At 35.9% G+C, this 24,528-nt stretch overlaps 1 protein-coding gene and 1 long non-coding RNA gene across 6 annotated transcripts in view; one reads left to right on the top strand and one right to left on the bottom strand.

Moving 5' to 3' along the window:
* SLC38A4 (solute carrier family 38 member 4) overlaps positions 1 to 24,014 on the bottom strand; it is a 119,850-nt gene extending 95,836 nt beyond the window's left edge. For 2 of the 4 annotated variants that reach the window (XM_051962854.1, XM_051962856.1), the window contains exon 1: positions 23,918 to 24,014. The gene's annotated coding sequence lies outside the window, so the exon portion shown is untranslated. The remainder of the gene's footprint in view (positions 1 to 23,917) is intronic. The other 2 variants (XM_051962855.1, XM_051962857.1) reach the window with 1 other exon arrangement.
* Positions 1 to 24,244, top strand: part of LOC127538970 (uncharacterized) — a 77,187-nt gene extending 52,943 nt beyond the window's left edge. For both annotated transcript variants that reach the window (XR_007947792.1, XR_007947793.1), the window contains one exon: positions 23,997 to 24,244. This is a non-coding gene — a long non-coding RNA (uncharacterized LOC127538970). The remainder of the gene's footprint in view (positions 1 to 23,996) is intronic.
* The last annotated feature ends 284 nt before the right edge of the window (positions 24,245 to 24,528 follow it).

Here is a 24,528-nt window from a genome sequence, read left to right as displayed (position 1 = left end):
ATTATGTGTATATATATTTTTCCCTCTTTAATCATCTATTCTAATGAAAGTAAGGTTCAAACATTGCCTGCCAGCCCCATGCCTATCTTCCCCTCTACTGTAAAGTCTCTTCATTGAACCTTTCTTTTATATGAGAAAATTTTTCCCCATTCTACCTCTCACTCTTGCTTTCAGTTCATCCCTTTTTCTCACCCCTTCATTTTATCTTGAGATCATTTCAACATAGTACTGATAAAGGTCTTAGGAGCTGCATGTATCATTTTCCAATATAGGATGGTAAATAATTTAACTTTATTTTGTTCCTTATGATTACTCTTTCATGCTTACACCTTTTCATGCTTGAGTCTTTTGTTTGAATGTCTAATTTTCTAGTCAGCTCTGGTCTTTTCATCAGTAATGCTTGAAAGTCCTCTCTTTCATTAAATATCCATTTCCCCCCTGAAATATTACATTCAGTTTTGCTGAATAGGTGATTGTTAGTTGTAATCCTAGCTTCTTTATCTTCCAGATTATAAAATTTCAAGCCCTCTGCTTTTTTTTAACATGGAAAGTGTTAAATCTCATATGATCTTGATTGTAACTCCTTGATTAAATTGTTTCTTTCTGGCAACTTGCAATATTTTCTCCTTGACCTCTGAATTTTGGCTTATAACATACCTGGGAATTTTCTTTCAGCAATCTCTTTCAGAAGGTGAATTCTTTCTATTTATAATTTTCCCTCTAGATTTAAGATATCAGCATGGTTTTTCTTAATAATTTCTTTTTTGAACATTTATTTTATTTGAAGAAAGAGTAAGAAAAACAGAAAAAGAATACAAAACAAAAGAGAATATTGTCATGTGCCCAAGAGAACATTAGGGAGGATTCAAAATATATAACAACAAATTACCAGATCAAATAAGTATATATATATATATACATATTTGTATACATATATATGTAGAAGACATTATATTCATGAATGTTCATTTTTTCTTTACTTCCTTGTAAATTGTTTTTTGGTTCTTTATTGCTCACCTTATTTTCTTTATTCTTTTCCCCTTTTCATCGCTTCCACCCCCCATAAGCAAACTATAGTTAAGAAAATATATATTTGTGTGTATATATATAGATATATATACATATACACACTCACATCCTCCACATATACATATATGTCTTTCTTATCCTTGCTGCTCTTTAATTAAATTCTGCTCCATAACCTCTCCCTACCAACGAGCCCTCCTTTGTCTTCTTCCCTCATCCTTTGCTTTCCCATCCACCCATGCTTCCCTCACTTATCTCTTTATAGATTTTGGAGGATACTATACCTTTCATGATATATATGTAGTGTTGCCTATTAAACCCATTCCTGATGTGAGTAGGTTTTCAGAACTACAAGATCTCCTTCCCCCTCTAATGCCTCTGTGTCTATTCTTCCTCTGCATCTCATTTATATAATGATTACTATTTTTGCCTTAACTCTGCCACTTTTTTAAAGCTATCATATTGTTGATGTAAATCTTAAACATATAGTATACATTTCCTATGTAAGAGAATAAACAATTTGTCCATATTTAAACAGTCTATCCATGTTGAGTTTCTTAAAATTGATCTTTGATATTGACTTTTATATGTTAAATTTTCTGTTGAGTTCAGGTTTGATTGATAGAAAGTTCTGAAAATCTGCCAGCTCATTTTCTCATTCAAAATTATATATAATTTTGCTGGATGTGATATTTTGGCCACAAGCCTAATTCTTGATTGTCAGTATAAATGATTCCAGGACATGTGGTCCTTTATTATGGCTGCTGAGAAGCCTTGTACAATTCTAATTGTAGTTCCAGCATATGTGAATTGATTTTTTCTTGTTTTTTGCATTTTTTCCTTTGATCTAGGGGTTTCAAAATTTGGCAATAATATTACTGTGTTTTTTCCACAAAGGATCTCTTTGAGGTGGTGATGGGTAGATTTTTTTTTCTATTTCTACTTTCCCCTCACGTTCTATTACTCCAGGACAATTTTCTTGGCTTGTTTCCTGCATTATTTTGTCAAGGTTCTCTTTTTGGTCACAATTTTCTGACAGTCCAATTATTCTTATATTTTCTCTTCTTGATTTATCCCTCAGATCTGTGATTTTTTATTATGTTTCACATTCTGTTCTTTTTTCTCATTCTTTATAATCTGTTTTGTTATTTCTTAGTCATTCATAATTTCACTGGCTTCTTCTTGCCCAATTCTAATTTTCAAAGAATTACTTTCATCTTTAAGACTCTATCCTGTAATATTATTCTTCTCTAAAATGTAATCTTCTCTTGTTAGGGTTTCCTTGGGGTCTCTGGAGGCAGCCTTCCTTTCAGTTCAGTAATGACAAGTGCAGCCAGGGATTAAAGTCTAAATCCTTTATTGTTTCTTTCCAAGTCTTGTCTCCTTTCCTGCAGCCCAGTTAGCTTTCTTAGAAGTCTTCTGTAGTCTTGGTTCCAAGAGCTTGAGCTCTAGCTTCTGAATCTTCCCAACTGAATCCTGGTTGAGGCTCCTAGCTAATATATGCTCTCTTAAAGATGTGAATCTTGTAGAACTATAGTAAGTACTAAATACATGTACTGAACTAGAAAACTGTTAAGCATCATGTTAAACAGCCTTTGTCTCTATCAATCCACTGATTTAGCACCTTGTTTCAATTTCTGACCCATAACATCTTTTGTTTTTAGAACATAAGTGGTCATGACTTCTCAAGGAGGTGAGAACCCCCAAAAAGAGAGGTGATCACGCCCTCCCTGACATGTCAGTAAGGGAGATGAAAACACCAAAGGAAACGGGAAATCAAATCTGGTTAGCGGGTTTCTGAAGGGGCTCACTTGAAACAGGTATACATAAATCCATCAATATGGGACATATTACACATAATTACATAAACCACACAGTAATCCAGGCTAGTAGTGATGTAATAAATAACATGAATCAACATGAGGAATTATACATGTCCATAAGTCCTAGAAATAGTCCAAAAGGAATCTATTGTCCATTACTTCATAAGCCAGGAATCCAATAATTCCTGCAAGTTTTGAAGTCCTGCAATAGTCTCATTGTGTGTTAGAGAATCCAATGATTCCTACAGATTTTATTCTTAGGTTTTCTCCTTTATTTCAAGGTTTTTCTCTTTTTTCTGTTTCTCTCTGATGGACAAGGTGAATATGGCTTGTTGGCACCCATCTGATTCCTTCTCCCTCTGCAGAAATACAAGCAAAACCCTTTCTCCCAAGCAGTTAACCTATATAATTCCTTCTTTTTACCACTTTCTAAAAATCTTCTCATCACCTGGCAATTACATTGGAGCTGATGCTCATTGTATTGGAGCTGCCCACATGCTGTCCTTGTGTTGGGCTAAAAAAGCATGTATTCTCCCTAATGGCAATCCGTTTCTGCTATGTGATTGCTTTTCGGCTGATTAATCACATCAGAGTCCTGAACTTCTAAAGGTGTAACCTCAGCTGCCATCATGCCTCAGCTGTCTTTTGACTGATATCTTGGACCTGGGCCCTGCCTCTCATTTCCCTGGGTCAATCTACATTCTGAGGCCCAGTGGAAGCCCTTGTGACATTTTGGACATAGGGTTTTAGGTCTTCTTCCAACCTGTCCTCTCACTCTATCTCTATACCTACATTGGGCTCTCAAATATCCTATTTTCCACACTGAAAACATCAACGACTCTCTCTAGAAGTCCTTTGCCAGGGAGGACCCTGTCTTTACATGTTCAGCATAGTCTGGGTATAATAAGCATTTGTGCCCATTGTGGCACAGCGTTTTATGATCTCCTCTAAAGGAGCATCTTTGTGTAGTCCCCATATAATTCTTCTGCAAACCTCATTAGTTTTTTCCTTAGCTAGTTGCCTGATCATTATTTCTGTAGCTGCATTTTCTCCAATGGTTCTTGTGACAGCTGTCTGCAAACGTCCCACAAAATCTGCAAAGGATTCATTGGGACCTTGCTCTATTTTTGTAAAGGCTTCCCCTTGATATTTCCCTGGGAGGGTACCCCAAGCTTTTATAGCAGCAGTAGCAATTTGATCATATGCTTTTATGGGGTAATTAATCTGCTGAATTCTCTGCATACTGACCTTCACCTGCTAGTTGGTCAAAGATGATTTGTATGTTAACTTGTTTGCTTATTGTGTTGGGCTTTAATCTTACATAATTCATGATACTTCAAAAGCCACAACAAATTTTGTCCAGGTTCTAAACATGTCCTAGCTATGGATTTCCAGTCACTGGGGGTTAAGATTTCATAAGCCAAACTCTCTAGTAACATCTTAACATAACATGATGTATCTCCATAAAGAGTGCAACCCTTTTTCAAATCCTTAATTTTTTCCAGATCAAAAGGAGTGTATCTTCTCCTTTTTTGAGCTGAAGAGTCAAGCTCTTCAATCACAGGATATGCATTTATTAAATCAGATACATCCTGTCCTTCTCTCGTAGCCTTAACCAATGCCTTTTGTAATTTTGTTATAGGCTGCTTCATAGGTGGTGCTAATTGTGTTACTGCCGTTCCCCCTCCTCATTTCCCTCCACCCATGAAGAGTTAATTGAGGGAAGTAAGTCAGGGGATGGTTTCTGCTGTGAAGTACTATACTTAGAATTGTACTTAACTCTATTCTTATCTGATTGTTCATCCTTTTCACCTAGTTTATTTGGCTCCTTTCCTGCCTGTTCTTTCTTCTTTTTCCTTATTCTATAACTTATATAATTTCCTAAAGCCAGTTCCTATAGAGGCTCCAACTACACCTGGTTAGCCTAAGGGGTCCCCACTTGATGTTTCTGGGGAGCAGGCCCAGAAGTGTTTGTATTTAAGATAGGTTAATCCCTAGCCCAGGGTCTTCCTTCAAATCTTTTCAGGTTGTATTAGGAGATCCCTTGTTCTGCCCAAATCTTCTGGATTTTTCACCAATCTATGGTCACTCTAAGGCACAAATTTGTTCTATTTCTAAGGGAAAGCAATAGGGCTTCAAATATACCAACCTACTCTGTCATCTTCCCAGAATCCTCCTCAATAATTTCTTTAAAGATGTTCTTTATTTGATCTTGGTTTTCAGATAGTCCAATAATTCTTAAATTATCCTTCCTTGATCTGTTTTCTAGGTCGGGGCAGGGGGGAGGCAAATCTCCATCAGACTTCTACCCTGTTGTTATTTCTCCTGCCTACTTAAGTTTTCTTTCTTCAGAAAAAAAGAACATTTCACTGACTTTTTGTTGACTCTGCCAACTCTAAAATTTTATTTATGGGTTTGTTTTAAAGTTTTTTGGTAGAGAATATTGAAAAGTTCAGTTGTATGGTTGCCCTTAATTTGAAGAATTTTTTTATTAGCATTATCTTAAAGGAAAATGGGCTTAAGTGTTAGTGAGTTCCCTTTTATTAGAGGTAGTCAAGCAGAGATTTGACAATCACTTTTCAAGTAATTAATGGTGGGAATTCCTTTGTGATATGGATAGGACTAGTTAACCACTGGGGTCTCTTCTAACTCTCAGATTCTGTAACTGTGATATCAAACTCTCTAAAAACCCAACTAAGAGGACCTAGAATCTTGATTCCTAAAATCTAGATGTATTTATGTTCATATATGTTCTATATTTGGGAAAGCTAATTGGCACAGTAGATGGAGTGCTGAACATGAAATCAGGAAAACTCAACTTTATGAATTTAAATCTAGTCTCAGACACTTATTACCTATGGGATTCTGGATAAAATCACTCAACCCTATTTGCTTCCATTTTCTCATCCATAAAATGAACTGGAGAAGAAAATGGCAACTCTCTTTAGAATCTTTGCTAAGAAAACCCCAAATGGTATCACAATGGTTTAACAACATTTACAAATATATATCCTAGGAATTTCTATAGATTTTTGTATATGAATCACAGAAACACCGAATTTGAGACATTATTCCTAAGGGTTTTGAGTTAGTTGTACAATGCTACTCTAAAGGAATATGAGAAAAAAATTTCATGGGAACCTTTGCTCTTGTTCAAATTGCTATAACCATATCCTGTTAATATATTACTTGTTCCTAGAATGTTCCAATTGTATCAAACTCAAACTTGTATTCTTTTCTGTGTTCCAACTTTGCACAGCACTCTCTCTTTTGCCTTTCCAATCCAATTCAAAGTACTGCAAAATGTTCAAATTTTTCCCAATTGAGTGAAGAATTTGGCACCCAGTAATGTGTCTATAGTTTAGCTCTTCTTTTACAGCTATAAGAAATTAATAATACCTCGGTCACCTAAGAAAATATAAAATATTAAATCAGTTAGCATACATACATTCACAGAATAAAAGCTGGGATGGATTTATAAAGGAAAGGGGGAAAGTGTGACAGAGACAGAGGGAGAGATGTCTTAAATACATATGTATGTCTATCCAGACACTATCAAAATGAGAGGGAGAGGGAAAGAGGGAGAGGAAGAGACTGATTGTCTCTGATATAAGCACACACACACACACACACACACACACACACATATTCTCATTTTCTACTAAGCAGCACATCTATCTAAGAAATAAAACAGTATGGTGGAAAGAACAGTGAAATTGACTTGACAGACTTCTAAGTATGAATGCCATTTCCCTGCTCCAGAAATCTTTCTTGTCTCTAGGACAAAATACAGACTTTTCAGCCAGGGATTCAAACTTCTTCACAAACTTTACCATAGATACATCACAGGAAAATATGCAGTCAACACAGAAGCCAGGCCACTTGCTCTCCAGTTTCAACACCAATCTGGGGCACCCAACTCTGATCTTTTCCATCCAGAGACTTCTTCAGGTTTTCTGAGATCTTTCCCAGATCTTGAATTCCCAGCTTCTTCCCCCTCATAGAATTCCCCTCAGCCATACCTTTGGTTCTTCTTGCCTATACAGCTATTCTTCCAGGACACACATAATTACATCTCCACATACTCTCCTCATCCAAATAATTCTGCATCCTCAGCTGTTGAAATATGCCATTTCCTAAATCCAACTGTCTGCTTCCTCAATCATGTCCCTGTCAAACCTCTATCCTAAATGTCCCACTCCAGATCTACCCTTTGATTGTGCTCTTTGAAATGCCTGATTCATAATAAATGGCTAATACTGGGCTTTCTGTAATGTCTGCTCCATAATGAAGCCAGCTAGCTGTGTTTCCTGGATTCTTCCAGATTCATTCATCAGCATTTGAATTGAAGGAAAAGTAGTAGCTAGGCAGCTAGGTGGTGCAATGAGTAGAGTACCAACCTGGAGTCAGGAGTATTCATTGGATCAGGAAGATTCAGAGATTCTGGAAGACCTACTCCATAATTCTCAATCTTGTTTTCTTCTTAGACCTTTATGTCTCATTCTCCTATTTTCTGGCATTGAGACAAGGTCCACTCTTGATGACACTGCACTACTGGCTCCCCTTTACAATACTGGTTGCACATTAATTCATATACTAGACTCATTATCATGATAGAAGAATCAGAATATTTCATGCTTCTTACTGTAATTTTCAAGCAGCCACTACTCAGGAACTTAGCCACTTTCAAGATTCATATTATTCAAAATTATCATCTAATCCAAGTCCTGGAGGTCAATGGCCATTATTTATCTACACCTAGGGCATTAGAATGTCCTTCTCTCCTCAATGAATTCAATGCCTGCCTCACAGTATTTCTCTCTTCCACAATTTATATTTTCATGATTCAACTTCAGCATACACATTTATATTAAACTATTTTAACTTCCTAATTCTTTATTCTATTCCTTCAACCCACCTCAGCTATACTCAGAGATGGCTATGTGTGATGTTCTCTTCTTTTTTATAATATGAAGGTTCTCTCTGGGAGCGGGTTTCTTGGGGAGATAGCCCTAGTATCAGTTCAGATCAATAATCACCCTAAATGCAGCCTGGGATTAAAGTACAGTCTTTTATTGTCTCTTCCAAAATCTTATCTCCTTCACTTGTGGCTCAACTAGTTTTCTGGAGGCCTTCTCTCTCCTTGGTTCCAAGAGCTCTTGCCACTACTCCTTTGCCTCTGCTCCCTTCAGCCTCCAGCCAGCACAAAGATGGAAGATGGAATGAATCTGTCTTCCCTCCAAGAGAGGGCTTCTGCTGAACTGACTGACTGGCTCACTGAAGCTCTTTTTAAGCTCGGTGTAAAAAGTTGACTCCTCCTCCGAGAGAGTGGGATTATGGGATCTGAGAGTGGGATTATGCGTTTCTGGCTTGTGAATCTCATACTGAATACTGACTTGTGAATCTCCCAAAAGTGTGAACTCCAATGAGTACTTAAATACATTAGTGAGCTAGAGGATTTGCTAAGTATCATGCTAAATTAGGCAACTGACTTATTGCTTTGTAAGGATTCTAACAGCTATGACCTTGATCTTGCCATCATCCACAAGTGTTCCATTTTTCTTTTCATGAGATATATAAAATTCCTTTATGACTATAACCTCTATAATTCTAGTTTCCCTGCATATTACAAGCTAAAACATAATTCAACATCCTCATTGTGACCTCCAATGAACCTGTTCTTCGATTATTTCCCAGGTCATCAACCCTGAATTTGTTATACTTTCTCTTCCTTGATGCTTTAGTGAACAAGTTCAACTCTTTACTCACTATACTTGAATCCTTTCTCCCCTATTGTCCTACCACTGATCATGCTTTCCAAAATCCCAACATTGCATTAATTTCACTATCTGCCACTTTTTTGGTGGTATTCAGTCATTTTTTCAGTCATGTCCTACTCTGTGATTCTATATTGGGTTTTCTTAGCAAAGATACTAGAATAGTTTCCTTCTCCTTATAATTTTATAGATGAGTAAACTGAGGCAAATGGAATAAGTGACGTGTCCAGAGTTACATAGCTAGTAAGTATTTGAAGATAGATTTGAATTCAGGAAGATGAGTCCTCCTGACTCCAGGTCTAGCACCTAGTAGCCCATCTGGTACTTTTATTTCTATTCAAATGCTAATAAATGAAGTTGGGCTAGGTAAATCCATAAAACTTTGTTAGCTGGATTCACTAAAAATTTATGTTACATAATCTCAAATGGACCTGCACTGCATCAAAACAATCTTTTCACTTCTCCTTGATAGGTTCACTCTCTCACTTGCCATCATAGTTTCCCAAAACTTTTAAAATTTCTCCTCAGTCTTCTCATGGAACCACCTTCTCACCACATTCTTAGCTGAGAATCGCATTTCATTCTCTACTGAATAATTGTAGTCACTCAATATTCTCCCCTTATCTATATCACACACTTTTCTCTCCTATCTCTTCATTCACAATAGTGCTAGAAAAGAAGATAGCCTTTTCTTTGCCATGGCAAACCCCTCCAAATGCATTCTTAATCACACTCCTTCCCATCTTCTTCAGCAGATTGGCCAGTATATTATTTCCTCTCTCTAATCTTTGATTTCTTACTCTCTCTTGGTTCTTTCCCTGTTGTCTATAAGTAATAGGGACCCAAATATCCCCTATCGTTAAAAAAAAAAAAATCCTGCATGACCCTACTATTCTGCTAATTATTGTACTATATCTCTTTTCCCCTTATCCCCTAAACTTCTAGAGAAAGCTATCTAGACTTAGTGTCTTTGCTTCCTCTCCTCTCACTCTTTTGTAAAGTTTTTGCAATCTGATTTTTAAACTTATCATTCAATTGAAACTGCTCTCTCCAAAATCACTAATGATCCCTTAATTGCCAGATCGTATAGATTTGTTTCTCATTTCAATCACCCTCTTCTCTTTCCTCTGTAGGTTTTTCTAACACTAATTTCTCCTAGCTGTCCTTCTAGCTTTCTAATGACTCCTCAGTATCCCTTGCTGAATCTTCACTCAGGTTATCATGCTGCTTTCCTTTGGCTCTCTTCTCCATTTATACTTTCTTGCTTAATGAGTTCATCAGCCTTTCTCTAAAAGCAATTATCATTACTATGTAAATTATTCTCATAAAGTCTCTCCTATTGTTGTATCCAGCTCTAATCTCCCTCCTGAATTCCACTCACATTCCTTTTGGATACCTCCATCTAGATGTCCCACAGGTATCTCAAATTCAACATAGAACTCATTATCTTTTCCCCAAATTTTTCCCCTTATTAATTTCATTATTAATATTGAGGTAAGCACCATCTTCCCAATCAAACAGGCTTGTAATCTGAATATTATCCTCTTCTTTCACAGTTATTCAATATATCCAATCTTTTGCCAAATCCTTTCATTTTTGCCTTCACAACATCCCTCATATATGTCCCCGTCTCTCCACTTACACGTGTAAGCTCTTATTAACTCTTCTTTTTCTTTGGCAAAATATGAGATTTGTTACACAACTAAAAAGATTTGGAGAAAAAAATAGATATAGAGGGATCACTGTTTTGTGCTAATTGCTATATTTTGTGTAGTTCTGATACCATATTTTAAGACACATATAAAATGGGGCACATCCCAGAGAAGATGGCCAAGGATGTAAAGAGTTCAAATCCATGTATATAAAGAATGATTACTGAAACTCAAAATTTTTAAGTTAGAGAAGAAAATTAGCCAGCAACTATTAAACACTTACTAAATACCAGACATTGAAGATACCAATATAATGAATGAAACAATCTCTACTTAGAAAGCTTATATTCTAAAAAGAAAGAAAACAAGGACATATATAATGAGTAAGTCAGTATATTAATTATCTACTATGTACTAGGCACTGTGCTTAATTTTATATCTTTTTTTAAGGATAGTCCCTATCCTTAAAAGTTCGCAATCTAATGAAGGAGGCAAGCAAAGAAATACATACAAACAGGCTATATACAGGATAAATGGAAAATAATCAGTAAGGTAAGGCACTAAAATTAAGAAAGATTGGAAAAGTACCTGCAGAAGGTGGGATTTTAGCTGGAAGCCAGAGAAGCCAGAAGGTAGAGATAAGGAGAGAGAGCATTTTAAGCCCAAGAGACATCTAGAAAAAATGTCCAGAGATAAGAGATGGAACTTATTCACAGAACAATAATGGGGTCACTGTCACTGGGTCAAAGTGGGAGAAAGTATAAGGTATGAAAAGGCTGTAATGGAGTAGGAGGGTTAGGTTACAAAAGATTCCAAATGCCAGCAAGTTTTGTATTTGATCTTGGAGTGATAGAGTCACTGGTCTTATTGAATAAGTGTAATACATGGTCAGATCAACATTTTAGGAAAATCTCTTTGGTGACTGAATGGAGGATGGATTTTAGTAGGGAAGGACTTGGGGCAGGTAGACTAACCAGCAGATTAATTCAATTTAAGATTTAAGGTTATCATCAAGGTGATGGCAGTATCAGAGAAGAAAAGAGGGCAAATTCAAGAAATATTGCAAAGATGAAATTGATAGACCTTGACCTTCCATTAGATATTGGAATGGGATAAGAGATGATTAGGATTCAATAATGAAACCTAGTTGTGAGATTAGGGGACTAGAATGACCTTAACAGTAATAGGGAAGTTTGGAAGGAGACTCCACTAGTCAATGGGCATGACTTGGATGAGAATCCAGCAAAGGAAAAAGAGAAAAATCAATATATTAGGTAAAAGTAGAATACAAAGTGATGTCCCAAAAACCTATATAGAAGAATATCAAGGAGGAGTAGCTAGATGGCATAGGGGATAGAGCACCAGCCCGGAAGTCAGGAGCATCTTAGTTCAAATGTAATCTCAGACACTTAACACTTCCTAGCTGTGTGAGTCTGGGCAAGTCACTTAACCCCAATTGCTTCAGTGGAGAAGAAGAAGAAGAAGAAGTAGAAGAAGAAGAAGAAGAAGAAGAAGAAGAAGAAGAAGAAGAAGAAGAAGAAGAAGAAGAAGAAGAAGAAAAGAAGAAGAAGAAGAAGAAGAAGAAGAAGAAGAAGAAGAAGAAGAAGAAGAAGAAAAAGAAGAAGAAGAAGAAGAAGAAGAAGAAGAAGAAGAAAAAGAAGAAGAAGAAGAAGAAGAAGAAGAAGAAGAAGAAGAAGAAGAAGAAGAAGAAGAAAAGAAAAGAAGAAGAGAAGAAGAAGAAGAAGAAGAAAAGAAGAAGAAAAGAAGAAGAAGAAGATGATGATCAAGGAGTAGAAGATGATAACCATGAAGCCAGCAAAAAGGTCAAGAAGAATAAAGATTAAGAAGAGGACATGGATCTGTCAGTTAAAAGATTACTGGCAATATTTGAGCTTTGGTGGAATGCTAAGGTTAAAAGATGGTAGGGAAAGTGAGAAGAGAAAAAGTGGACACCTATTAGATATAACTTTCTCAAGGACTTTAGACACAAAAAAGCAAAGAAAATAAAGAATAACAGTTATTAGGGAAGAAAGAATTAAGGGAGGGGGTTAAGTGACTGGAGAAGAAATGAGCATGTTTGTAGGCAAAAGGGAAGGAGCTAATAGAAAATGAGAAATCGAAGTTAAATAAAATGAGTATGATAGAGAAGGAAGGTAGAGTTTTGCCTTGGCAAGAAATAGAGATATCTCTTTATGTGAGACACTGAAAAGAGAGAACAGGAGAAGGCCGGTAATAAAAGATGAGGAAGAGGGGAGAAGAGGGAACCCTTGGTAAATGTGGATAGTAGTTTTTTTAATAAAATGTGAAGCAAGGAATTCAAAGGAGAAAATGGGTAGAGGGAGCGTCATGGGAGATTTGAGGAAGGATGAATGTGTTTGAAAGAACCACTATGGAAAATTAATGAGAGAATTGTGGGGTTGCTTATCAGGATAAAGGGTACAGTTGAGATTGTATAACATAAATTAGTAGCAAACAAAATTAAAATGGTTGTGTGACTTTCTCCATCTTTGTTCAGCTAAAGAAGTAAATTCAGTAGATGGTGGGAGTGATCCCAGGCTGAGGCTTGGCAAAGTAAAATTGGAAATAAAAGGTGATTGGGTACTCAAAAGGAGAGGACAGGTTGAAATGAACTGGTTCAATAAGAGTCTAGGCTAGGACAGAAGTGATACTTTGAGAGAGAACTAAAGGGCTAAGGAATGGGAGATCATGTGTAGATGAAAAGCCGGATTTGCTAAGAGAAGGCAGAGAGTGGTAGAAAGCCTCTGTTAGTGATCACAAAAGTGAATTTCAAAGTTCTTAAACATGAAGGTGATTCAATTGTGAATGATGGCAAGATCAAGACTATGACCAGGAATTTCAATATATTTAGGATGAAAAGCATATCCAGAGAGAAAACTATGAATACTGAATGTGGATCAGAGAATAGTATTTCACTTCTGTTGTTGTTTGCTTGATTTTTTTCTTTCTTATGTTTTTTCCCTTTTTGATCTGATTTTTGTTGTGCAGCATAACGAATATGGAAATGTTTCTAAGAATTACATATGTTTAACTTATATTGGATTGCTTGTTGTCTAGGAGAGGGGGGAGGAGGAAAAGATGGAAAAAAATTTCAAACACAAAGTTTTGCAAAGGTAAACATTGAAAACTTTCATTGCATGTATTTAAAAAATAAAATACTACTAAAAATATTATGATAATCTTTGTATAAGTATAGATAGACTAAATATAAAATAAATATTTAAAAATGCAAATAAATAGAAATTCGAGAAAGAAGACCTAATAATAAAGAGATTCTAGAAAAGCTTAATATAAAAAGTGGGGCTTGAGCTAGATCTTGAAGGGAAATAGAGATTCTAAAAGTTAAAAATGAGGAGTAAGTGCATTCCAAACATGAGAAATAGACAATATAAAAGTACAAATATGAGAGATTGAATGTTATGTATAAGCAACAGAAAGGTCAGATTAATTGGTCTGAAGATTCTGTGAAAGAATAATGTATAATAAGGCTGGAAAAACAGATTAGGACAAGATTATGCAGAATTTTTAAAGCTAACCAGCTTATATTTGATTCTGAAGATAATATGAAATCATTAGAATTGATTAAGGAGGACAGGAGTTGGCAAATGACAGCCCAAGAGAAAAAGCTATCCTGAGGCCCATTTTTAATAGCCCAGTGAATAATAATAGTTTTCAGATTTTTAAATCCAAAAAAAAAAAAACAACTTATTTAAAAATGTAAAATGTAAAAAATGTTTTTTAAAAAGGCTATATTTTAGGCTACCACATAGCCATGGTATGCTGGCCACTAGAATAAAAGGTTCATATAGAGGTTCACCTCTAGATTCAAAGTGTCAAGATATTATGAGACACCCTCTTTTCCAGAGCTAAGATCCACAACAAAGCTGTTTGCTTGCAATAATCCTTTAGTTACCCTTTGGATGATCTCACCATTTGGCAAAATCATATAATTGTTGTATTGCTTTGACCAGTACCAGATGTTCTCTGAGCTTAGGAAAATTCTGATCATGAAACTCTGCTATGAATCAAACTTCTTGCATTGTTGCCTTTTCTCCTCATTGTCAGGGCTACAATTCACAGAGCCTCTACTGCTATAAATATTGAGATCTCCCCATACTGCCTTGGGTCCCCCCACTAGGGGCAGAACCCTGGCACAGCTGTGCTTGCTGGAAAGCTGTTTCCCTCACTTTAAAATTAAATTTCTGTTTGATTCCTGACTCTCCTGTCTTAAGTTTGCTCTTTTGGCTCTGGCTTCTTACAAAGGTTAGAGGCTAGTTCGATCTGGTTGACAAAAGAAAATATCCAGCAAGATTGTGTAGGATGAGTTGGGGTGGTAAGAGACTTAAGAGGCAAAGAAACCAATTAGAAGTTCTGCAATTCTATATAAACAATAATGAGAATCTGATTACAAGATGATTACTGAGAAGGGATCAGATGTCAGAGACATCCTGGAAGCAGAAAATGTATGATTTTTATGGCTGCTTAGCCATGTAGGGTAAGTGAAAATAAAGACTTCAAAATAACTAATTATATAATTATGAACCTGGAAAATTGGAAGAATGGTGGTACCTTAGGTTTGGAAGAGAAGTGGATTTTAGAGAAAAGATAATAAGTTCATTTTGTACATGTTGAGTTTGAGTAATCCAGTTTAATATGTCCATTAGGAAATAAGTAATAAGAGATTGAAGCTCAAGTTAGAAACTGAAACTGATAACCCAGATCTGGGTGTTATGTGCACAGAAGGGTTAATTAGAACTGTGAGGTTACCAAAAGAGAGAGTGTAAAGATAGAAGAGAAGTCCTACAGCAATCTTGGGAAACACTAACAATTAGTGAATGGGAATTGAATAATGAACTTGCTGAGAAGGGGCCAAGTAGGAAAACTAAGAGAAAGTACCTTCATATAAGTGTAAAGAGGAGAGAGTATCCATGAGCAAAGTATGGTCAACATTGTCAAATACAGCACATGAAGAAAGATGACAAATTTTTAAAAGATAACCAGATTTGAAATTAAAAGAACACTGACCAAAACTTGATAAGAAACAGAATTCATTGGAAAATAAAACATTTAGAATACCAAGGGAAAATATAAAAAGAAATAGGGATGAAAGAAGGAAAAATAACAGTTCCACACATCAAACTATATTAATGAGCATTAAAACCAGTTAGTATTGCTTTAAAAGTATGAAGATAATCAATAGAACACTCTAGACAAAGGAGAATCACAATGGAACTGCATAAACCCAGTAACAAAAATTATTTAGGAAAGAATTCCCTATATACTAATAAATAAAATAAACTGCTAGGAAATCTAGAATGAGATTTGCACCTATATTGTACAGTATGGATGGAAAAATTAGATGATATCCAAGGGTCAAACCGAGGACTAAAAATGAGAAGGCATTTGTGATCTCAGAAAGAGGAGAGGCTACAGAGACTGAGGAAGATGAGAGAAAAATGTAAAATGGTGAAAGGAAAGAGTCCTTACTTTGGAAATGGGAAAGGTTTCTACTGATTAATGCTTCATTGGGAAAGGTAGATAAGGACTTTATACTGGAAAAAGTCTGTGGGAATTACTGAAATGTCTACTTGTCTTTTGAGGAAAGGAAGTGGGAATTCCTAGGGGCATCTCGTAGCTAAATGTACTAAATACACTAGTAGCTAATACACTTGCACTCAGGAGTGCAAGATCATAGATGATGAGTCAATTGTAAGAGGGGAAACATCAACAAGGAAGATACAGATCAGTGGAGAGGGGACATCCCTACCATAGGGCAACATCCTCTCTGACATCTGCCATAATTGGGATCACAACTGTGCCAGTAATTAATATCCTGCTTCTCAGATGACCTCAAAAAGTAAAAGATGCTAGCTGCTTTTTGAGATCCTTCAAGATTCTGTACCAAAGGAAAAAGGATGCAAATAAGAGGAAGTCCTATTTTAGATATGGTGTTGTCTAGAACTCTGAGTTCATGGCTTGATGTCTGGTGAAGGAAAGGGTATCATCCCTTACCCCACACCTCTCTAAACTAGAACTTGAGTACCATTCTTTTATTTTAAGGAGGAGAGGGAAACAACGGGCTAAATCAGAAAAGACTGACTTTTAATATACACACCAAGTGTGTCAGAGGATGTTTGTACCAGTTCTGAAAGGGGATGAAGAGTGGGTTATAAAGTGAGGTCAAGACCTGAGAGTTCATGAGATGAAAAAATCAGATGTCTGCAATTTATAATTTTAAAGAACTAGTAGAAGACACACAGAATAGGGACTAGAAGAAGAACTTGAACCATATTTTTTTACTCCAAGATTCGTCTCTAGTTCAATAGTTTGAGTCATGCCCTTTGTAGCACATTCAAGTAAAGAAACTAATAAACATCTCCATTAAATTCAACTAAAACTATCAAAAAAATATTCTAAAGTCCTTTCCAAACTTTTCCTGAAAAGGCAAAGAAAAAAAAGGTTTAAAAAAAGGAACACAGGAAAACGAATTAAGGATAGCAATCAAAAAGAACAAAAAAAAAAAAAAAAAAAAAAAAAAAAACGCTCCTATTTTAGTTAAGAACCTTGCCTTCTTTTTCCCCTAGAGGTATGAAAGTTGTGGCACTATCTTTGGCCCGCACCTTCTTTCCCCATTCCAAAGAGATCAGAGTATCCACATGGAGAAGATTTATTTTATTTAAACCAGGAGAATATTAGGGTGAAGTGATCAAAAAAGGAAGTTTAATGCTTAAAATGGCTAAATTTTGGTAAGCAACACAATGCCCACTCACATTTACTCTAAATACCTACTGTTCTTTCTACTTCCCTAATTCGTAAAGTTATTCTGCTCTGCCTCTTCAAGTTACAAAGGACTTTTTTCCCAGTAAAGAGAACCTATCAATTCTTCTCTGTATCATTGAGATTGCTGTTCATGCTTCTCCAACAGTCCCACATCTGCAGCTGGTAATAATAGTTTTCCTTTTTCATTTGAATAAAGCTTTCTTGTAAGAAGATAGCATCATTTGGGAGATTCAGACCTACAGTTGCTTTAAAAAATGAGCTTGAATTTTCAACACTGGAGAGTCGAGCTCTGCATAAAACTTGCCTTCTATGTAGAGTATTTTTCTTTTTTTTTCCTTCTTTCTCATTTTGGTGGTATAGTAAATGTACTAGTGATTTAAAATTGTGCCAAATCAAACAGCAAAGTCCCTGACCTGAACAATATGTGGTGTAAAGAGCATGAATGTTGCAAGACAAATGTCAGGACAAACACAAAGTAAGCAGGAAAAAGTGAAATTATGGAGGACTAAGGAAGATTTTTTTTATTGTTTTTAACAGGACAAAATCACATAAGCAAACCAGGGTTCCCTATTTCAAGAGCATAACAAAAATATATCAATGGAAGAATGATTGTAATTAGGAGAAAGATCAACCAATAAACATTTATTAAACATTATGCTAAGTGCTGGGGATACAAAAAGAGGTAAAGATAGTCAAGGGTTTAATGAGGGAGAAAATACGCCAACAAATACAGACCTAGTAAGTTAATGATAAATGATAAACATGATAAATGGGGGGGATTAAAAAAGGGAAGTCTCTAGAAATAAGAAGGATTAAGGGATGCTTCCTGTAGAAGACAAAATTTTAGTTGAACATAGAGGAAGTCAAGGAAGGTAGCTGAGGAGAGAGAATATTTAAGGAACAAGAAATAGCCAGTGAAAATATCCAGAGTTTGAGGGATGGAATGTCTTGTTGGTGGAAAAGCCAGAAGCCTAGTGTCTCTGAATTAAAGTGTACATGTAAGAAGAAGAAAGACATAGAATATGGAAAGGGGCTAGGTTATGAAAGATTTTAGATGACAAAAATTATTTTGTAATTAATCTTGGAGGTGATTGGGAATCATTAGCATTTATTGACTAGGAAAGTGACAAGTTCAGACCTGCACATTAGTAATTTTACTCTTTACAAACAGACCTCTACTTTAGTGGCTGAATGGAAGATAGATTAAAGTAGAAAGAAACTTGTGGCATAAATAAATAAATAAATAAAATAAAAAGATTCACCAACAGGTTGTTGCAATAGACTAGAGATGAAATGATAAAATCCTGAAAAAGGATGGTTCCATTATAAGAGAAAAGAAAGAAAAGTATTTGAGAGATATTGCATCAAAAGGTCATGGTAAAATCAAAACAACTTGGATATGGAAAAGGTAAGACATAGTGAGGAGGCAAGGAAAATTCCTAGATTGCAACTCTGAGGGACTGGAAGGGTGATGTTGCTCTGTATAATAACAGGAAAGATAGAAGGAAGTAGAATTTAGGGGGAAAGATGAGTTCTGTTTTGAAATTGTTTTCTTCAGGATGTCTCCTGATCATCCAGTTCAAGACATCTGAAAAGCAGTTAAGAGATGTGAGACTGAAGAGGTTGGAACAAAATAGGTCTATCTGAGAATCATCAGATAGTAGATTAGTAATTATTGTAAATAGTATTTATGCCCATGGGAATGGATGAAGTGAAGTAAGATAGAGGGGAAAAAAATGAAAAACAAGACTTTTACTGTTGAGTTACTTAGATTACATTTCTCTGCATTCAGTTCAGTGAGGTGGTTGTCATAGATGATGATTAATAGATGTTTATCAAAACTGAAATTTGTATTGTTATAGAACCGGTCTTATTCTGCTTTCCTAATTTCAAAAGGAAAAGTTGAGGTAAAGGAAAGTTAGATAATATCATGCTATCCAAACTAAAAATAAGTTTAAAATAGGCAGGTATTTAGTAAAAAAAAAAAAAAAAAGCAAAGGACAGATGAAAATGGAACAATATAATTTTTTTAAAAAGATCTTGGAAGGAATTTAAAAGATGGAAGCAAAACCCTAAAATCTTTAATAATAATTGGAGGACTGTGCCTCTGACAGTGCTATTGTCAATTGGCACTTTCCTGAAAAGTGAAAGATTTAAGGTAAAATAATAATTTCAGTTTTAGATATGCTGAATTTTTTAGTGTTTTGGTTAAAATTTAACAATCAGCTCTCCCTAATAAAATGTGTTCATGAGACACTTATAAATTTAATCTGTGTTATTAACATTTTCTTCATCTTAACTTTAGATAACCAACAAAAACAATATATCAAGCCCTTATTTGTAGCGTTTGATGATTTTTAAGATATAAATTTTCACATCACACAATTAAACCCAATCTATAGGGACTGGCTACAGGACATTCCTATTCCTCTTGGAATACTTCTGGTATACCCATTTTGCAATGTGTTTTTTCAAAATCACAATCATCTTCTAAGCAAATTAGGAGATCAAGAAATAGTTCAGTTGTCAGAGTTATGGAGGAGGGAAGAATTTATGACCAAACAAGAGATAAAGAACATTACAAGTTGAAAAATATATAATTTTGATTACATCAAATTAAAAGGGGTTTGCACAATGCAACCAAAATTAGAAGAAAAGCAAAAAGCTTTTGAAATAATTTCACAGCATGTCTCTGATAAAAGTATTATTTCTCAAATATATAAAGAACTGAGTCAAATTTATAAAAATATAAGTCATTTCCTAGTTGATAAGTTATCAAAGGAATCAATAGGAAGTTTTGAGATGAAGGCATCAAAAATTATCTGAATAATTACATGAAGAAATGCTCTAAATCACAGTTTTTTTCCAGAAATTCAAATTAAAAGAACCTTACACCTGAGGAACATCTTACATCTATCAGATATGCTAATATGACAGAAAAGGAAAATGATAAATGTTATAAATGTGAGAAAATTGTTGCTGGAGTTGTGAACTGACACAATCATTCTGAGGGCAATTTGGCATCATGCCCAAAAGGCAATCAAACTGTGAGTACCCTTTGATCCAGTAATACCACAATTAGATCTGTATCCTAAAGAGATCATTTAAAAGGGGAAAGAATCTACATGTACAAAAATATTTATAGCACCTCATTTGGTGGTAGCAAAAAAAAATTGGAAATTATGGAAATGGCTGAAAAGTTGTGCTATGTGAATGTAATGGAATATTATTGTATTATAAGAAATGACAAGTGGGGGGGGGGGGTTCAGAAATACTTTGAAATACTTAACATGAACTGATGCGAAGTAAGCAGAATATGAGAACACTGTACACAGTAAAACAATATTGTGCAATGATCAACTATGACTAATGATCCAAAACAATTCCAAAAGACTCATGATAGAAAATACTATCCACATCCAGAAAAAGAACTGATGAAGTCTGAATGCAGATCAAAGCATGCTGTTTTCATTTTCTTTATTTTTTCATAGTTTTTCTCCTTTTGTTCCTTTTTTCATAATATGACTAATATGAAAATATGCTTTGCATGATTGCACATATATAATTATATGCAATTGTTTACTATCCTAGGGAGGAAGGAAAAAGGGAAGGAAAAAATTGAAATTCAAATTTTTATTTAAAAATGAATGCCACACATTGTTTTTACATGTAATTGAAAAAATGAAATACTATTCAAAAGGGCGGAAAGCACAACTATCTTGCTGGTCATACAGATTTTCAAACTAAGTCACTTTTGACTCTTCACTCTCCCTCATTCCACATATCCAAACACTTCAAGTCTTGTCAATTCTATGTCTGTAGTGTCCTTCATCTCTGCCCCCATTACTCACATAGAGTAGTGGGGTGGGAGCACCAGTATTTTATTATCTTATCCTCAAGTTATTCAGTCAACTGGTAAACATTTATTAAATGCCTTCTGTGTGCTAGGCTGTAGATATATTAAGAAAAGTAAAAGACAATTACTGCCCTTGAGAACTTACTGACTAATGGAGACAACATGCAAACCGTTATATACAAATGAACTGTATACAGGATAAACTGTAAACAATCAATAGAGCAAGTTCACTGGAATTAAGAGAGATTGGGAAAGGTTTTGTAGAAATTTTAATTTTTAACTGGGATTTGAAGAAGACCACTAAAAACAAGTAATTAAGATGAAGGAGAGGATTATAGGTATGGAGGTATAGGGAACAACTTGGAATAGACAGATGGAGTGCCTTGTTCAAGGAAAAGTAAGACAGCCAATGTCATTGGACTACAGTATTCAAAAGCGTTTTCATTGTAAGAAAACTGGAAAGTAAAGTTATAATGTTGTAGACAGAGAGGAAAGGCAACAAAGGGCTTTGAAACTTAAACAGAGTTTTATATTTGATCCTAGAGGTAACAGGGAATCAATGGTGGGTTATTGGAGTAGGGGAGATTGGAGAGTTAACTGAAGTTAGGATAGATTTTAAGCAAGCAGATTAATCAACAGGCCAATACAATAGTCCTGACATGAAATGATGAGAGTTTACACCAAGATGGTGGTAGTCAGAGGAGAAAAGTGAGTATTAGGACAGATTTTACAAAGGTAAAATTGGCCAAAATAAAAAAAAAATTGGATATACTAGGAAGTTTGAGAGTGAAGAGTCAAAGTTAACGTATGAGTTAAGAGCCTAAGAAGGGAGGAAGAAAAGGATGGTGCTATTCTTGACAGTAATAGTTTGGCAGTTTGGAAGGGGAGAGGGTTTTGGGGAGAAGAAGATAATGTGTTCATTCATGTCCAACTATTGGACATGGTGATATTAAGATATCTACAGGACATACCAGTTCGAAATGTACCATAAGTAGAGATATGAGATTGGAGATCAGCAGACAGGTCAGGGTTAGATAAGTAGATAGATAATAAGTGATATTTTTATGCTGCATATACTTTTAAGTAAATGTTGTCTTTATCAATAGAATATAACTTCCTTGGGAGCAGTGCCCAGCATATTGAAATTAATGTTTATTGATTGGTTGATTGATCACTTATAACATCTCCATGGCCTCAGGGTGGCAGTCCTCCGTGCCAAATTGGGTGTACTTGCTGTATCATCATAAAGCAGGGGAACAGTGGGCTTTACTGTTTTCAACCAAAGTTTGAAACTTTTAATATGCATGAGCTCACCGACAAAAATAATTTCAGGTATTTATAGCCTTCTCGAGGTTCTACAGGGAAATAGACTTGTCTTTCCTACCTTCACACTCTCTCCCCACCCCCTTCCCAGGCCATCCTTTCCCCCACACTTTTTTCTACTTTTTCCTCCCGAACACTGCATTCTTTCCCTTCCCTCCCTTCTTCCCCCACTCTAGTTTACCTTGCTCTGCTTGACCATTTTCCCTCCCCCTCCACAAATCATTGTTCCGAAGGCCAGTGCTATTCTTTATGTTGTTTTGGAGAAACAACGGGATTCAGATTTTCTTGATTCTATAATCTGATCGAGATAGTCGTTTTCTGTGTAACTTTGGACAATGCCCCAATTTTCTCATCTGTAAAAATAAGAGTTGGATCAAATGACCTCTGAAATTACTTCTATCTTTACAAGGCTCGAATGAATTCTTCGGAGTCTTGTGGTAACACCTTATGTTCTAAATTTTAGCAATCCCAAGTAAAGGTTACATTTCAATCCAGATTTTCTTCATCTAGCTGAAGAGCAGAACATCCTAAATGTCCAGATGAGGTAGATTCTGCCATCCTTCCTCCACGAATGACTTATCTCCCTTTTCATTACCTTCATGTCTCTGGCGTGTCCCTTCTTTCCCCGTTTCCCGACTTTCGTCTTCGCTACCTCATTTTTCTGGAGCTACTTCTTTTGTGCCCACGTGGCCTGAATCTCTGGACAAAAACAGCCATACACAAAACAATCCATCCCAAACCCCAGCCGCGATTGCTCCCAGCCCTGGAGTTTCTTTGGACTTTCACATTTTCAATTAGATCTTCTCGATCTCAATCCTCGCCTACCTACAGCTTCTCCGAAACCAGAATTACCCCCTCGGTTAAAGGCTGGAGCCCCTATTAACTGTGTGCTGTGGATAGTGATGGTCTCTATTGACCGTGTGCTGTGCACAGTGATGGTCTTGTTTACACCTCCGCGGTTTAGCCACGCAGCCCGTTTAAAAGCTTCCACCTCTTAAGGGAGGCTCTGTAGAGTGGGGAGTGGGCCAGCACTGTAGGTTAACACCTCACTAAGCCAGAGCCACAGGAGTGGTCAGATTCCCAAAGGGGATCAGCCTCCGCCCCGCCCATTCATCTCCTTTCCCCTCCCCCTCTTCTGCTTTTCTTCCACGGATAGTAGCGGCAATTGCAACAGGCGGAGCTAGAATTTTAACAGATGGGAGCCGAATAGGGCTTCGCCACAAATTCTAAAACTAGGAGTGTTACAGGATAGTGTGAAGGTCTGGAAAAGAAGGAATACAGGGGTGAGGTGGAAAAGCGAGGAGGAGATTCGACTTAACTTTTGTTTACTATTAACTGGCTTAGCTCTCGGTGACAGCACAAAAGTAGCCCAGATCAATCAATCCCTTCTCCCAGAAGGCTTGCCAGTATAACGCACTTCGAGCGAATGAGATAAAAAAAAAAAGCCTGCTATAATGCACCTAAAGAGTAGACACTACAACATTTTAAAATCAGCAATACCAACCCTGAACTTGAACTGGTAACCATACAGTGTCACGCACGTGTGTTTTCTCTACATAAGAACATCTCCGTTGGGATTAATATAAGTTTACATACTGACAACTATTTCATTCTAAAAGAAATAATAAACATATATATTTTTTAAATTTCAGAATCACTTACCTTTTTCTTTCTTCCCTTCCAAAAAAAAAAAAAGTATGTAGAGAAGTATGGATTCAGAGCCTGCTTTCTGTTCTTTTAGCCGTTTCTGGAGTGGAAATTTCTATCAACTGATTGGGGGCCACATCCTTCGGTGTCACATTTCCTGAGGACCCTCCCTTCCAGAAAAGTCACCAATCAACAACTAGCAACCTGAGATGTGGACAGAAAGCATCCTCCCAGGTGCAACTGAACTGTCTAGTTGGCCTGGAAGTATGAGAGCCATAGGAACTGAAATTTAAAGTTCCATTTTGATTGGTAAATTAAACAAATAAAAATCAAATAAATAATGATTTCATTAATTTGGTCTGTCTGCTTCATACAAAACTGCATTCCATTTTTTACTTTGGATTATAGATTTAAACTTTCCCAGAGAATTAAAAAGCATTTTATAACATTAGAAGAATATTTTATTTGTCTAAAAGAAAAAACTTATAATACACTAGATATAGTTATGAAAAGACACTATTATCTTTGCCATATTTATTTATTTTCCAATTAACAAGGCAGAAGGAGATGGTGGGTTGTCTTTCTGAAATTGTTTTGGAGTTTGAGAATTTAAAATCTAACAGAGT

Source organism: Antechinus flavipes, chromosome 5 (assembly GCF_016432865.1).
Source record: "Antechinus flavipes isolate AdamAnt ecotype Samford, QLD, Australia chromosome 5, AdamAnt_v2, whole genome shotgun sequence".
NCBI lineage: Eukaryota > Metazoa > Chordata > Mammalia > Dasyuromorphia > Dasyuridae > Antechinus > Antechinus flavipes.
The sequence above is the reverse complement of the archived record's forward strand: the minus strand, read 5'-3'. Positions and strand labels throughout refer to the sequence as shown.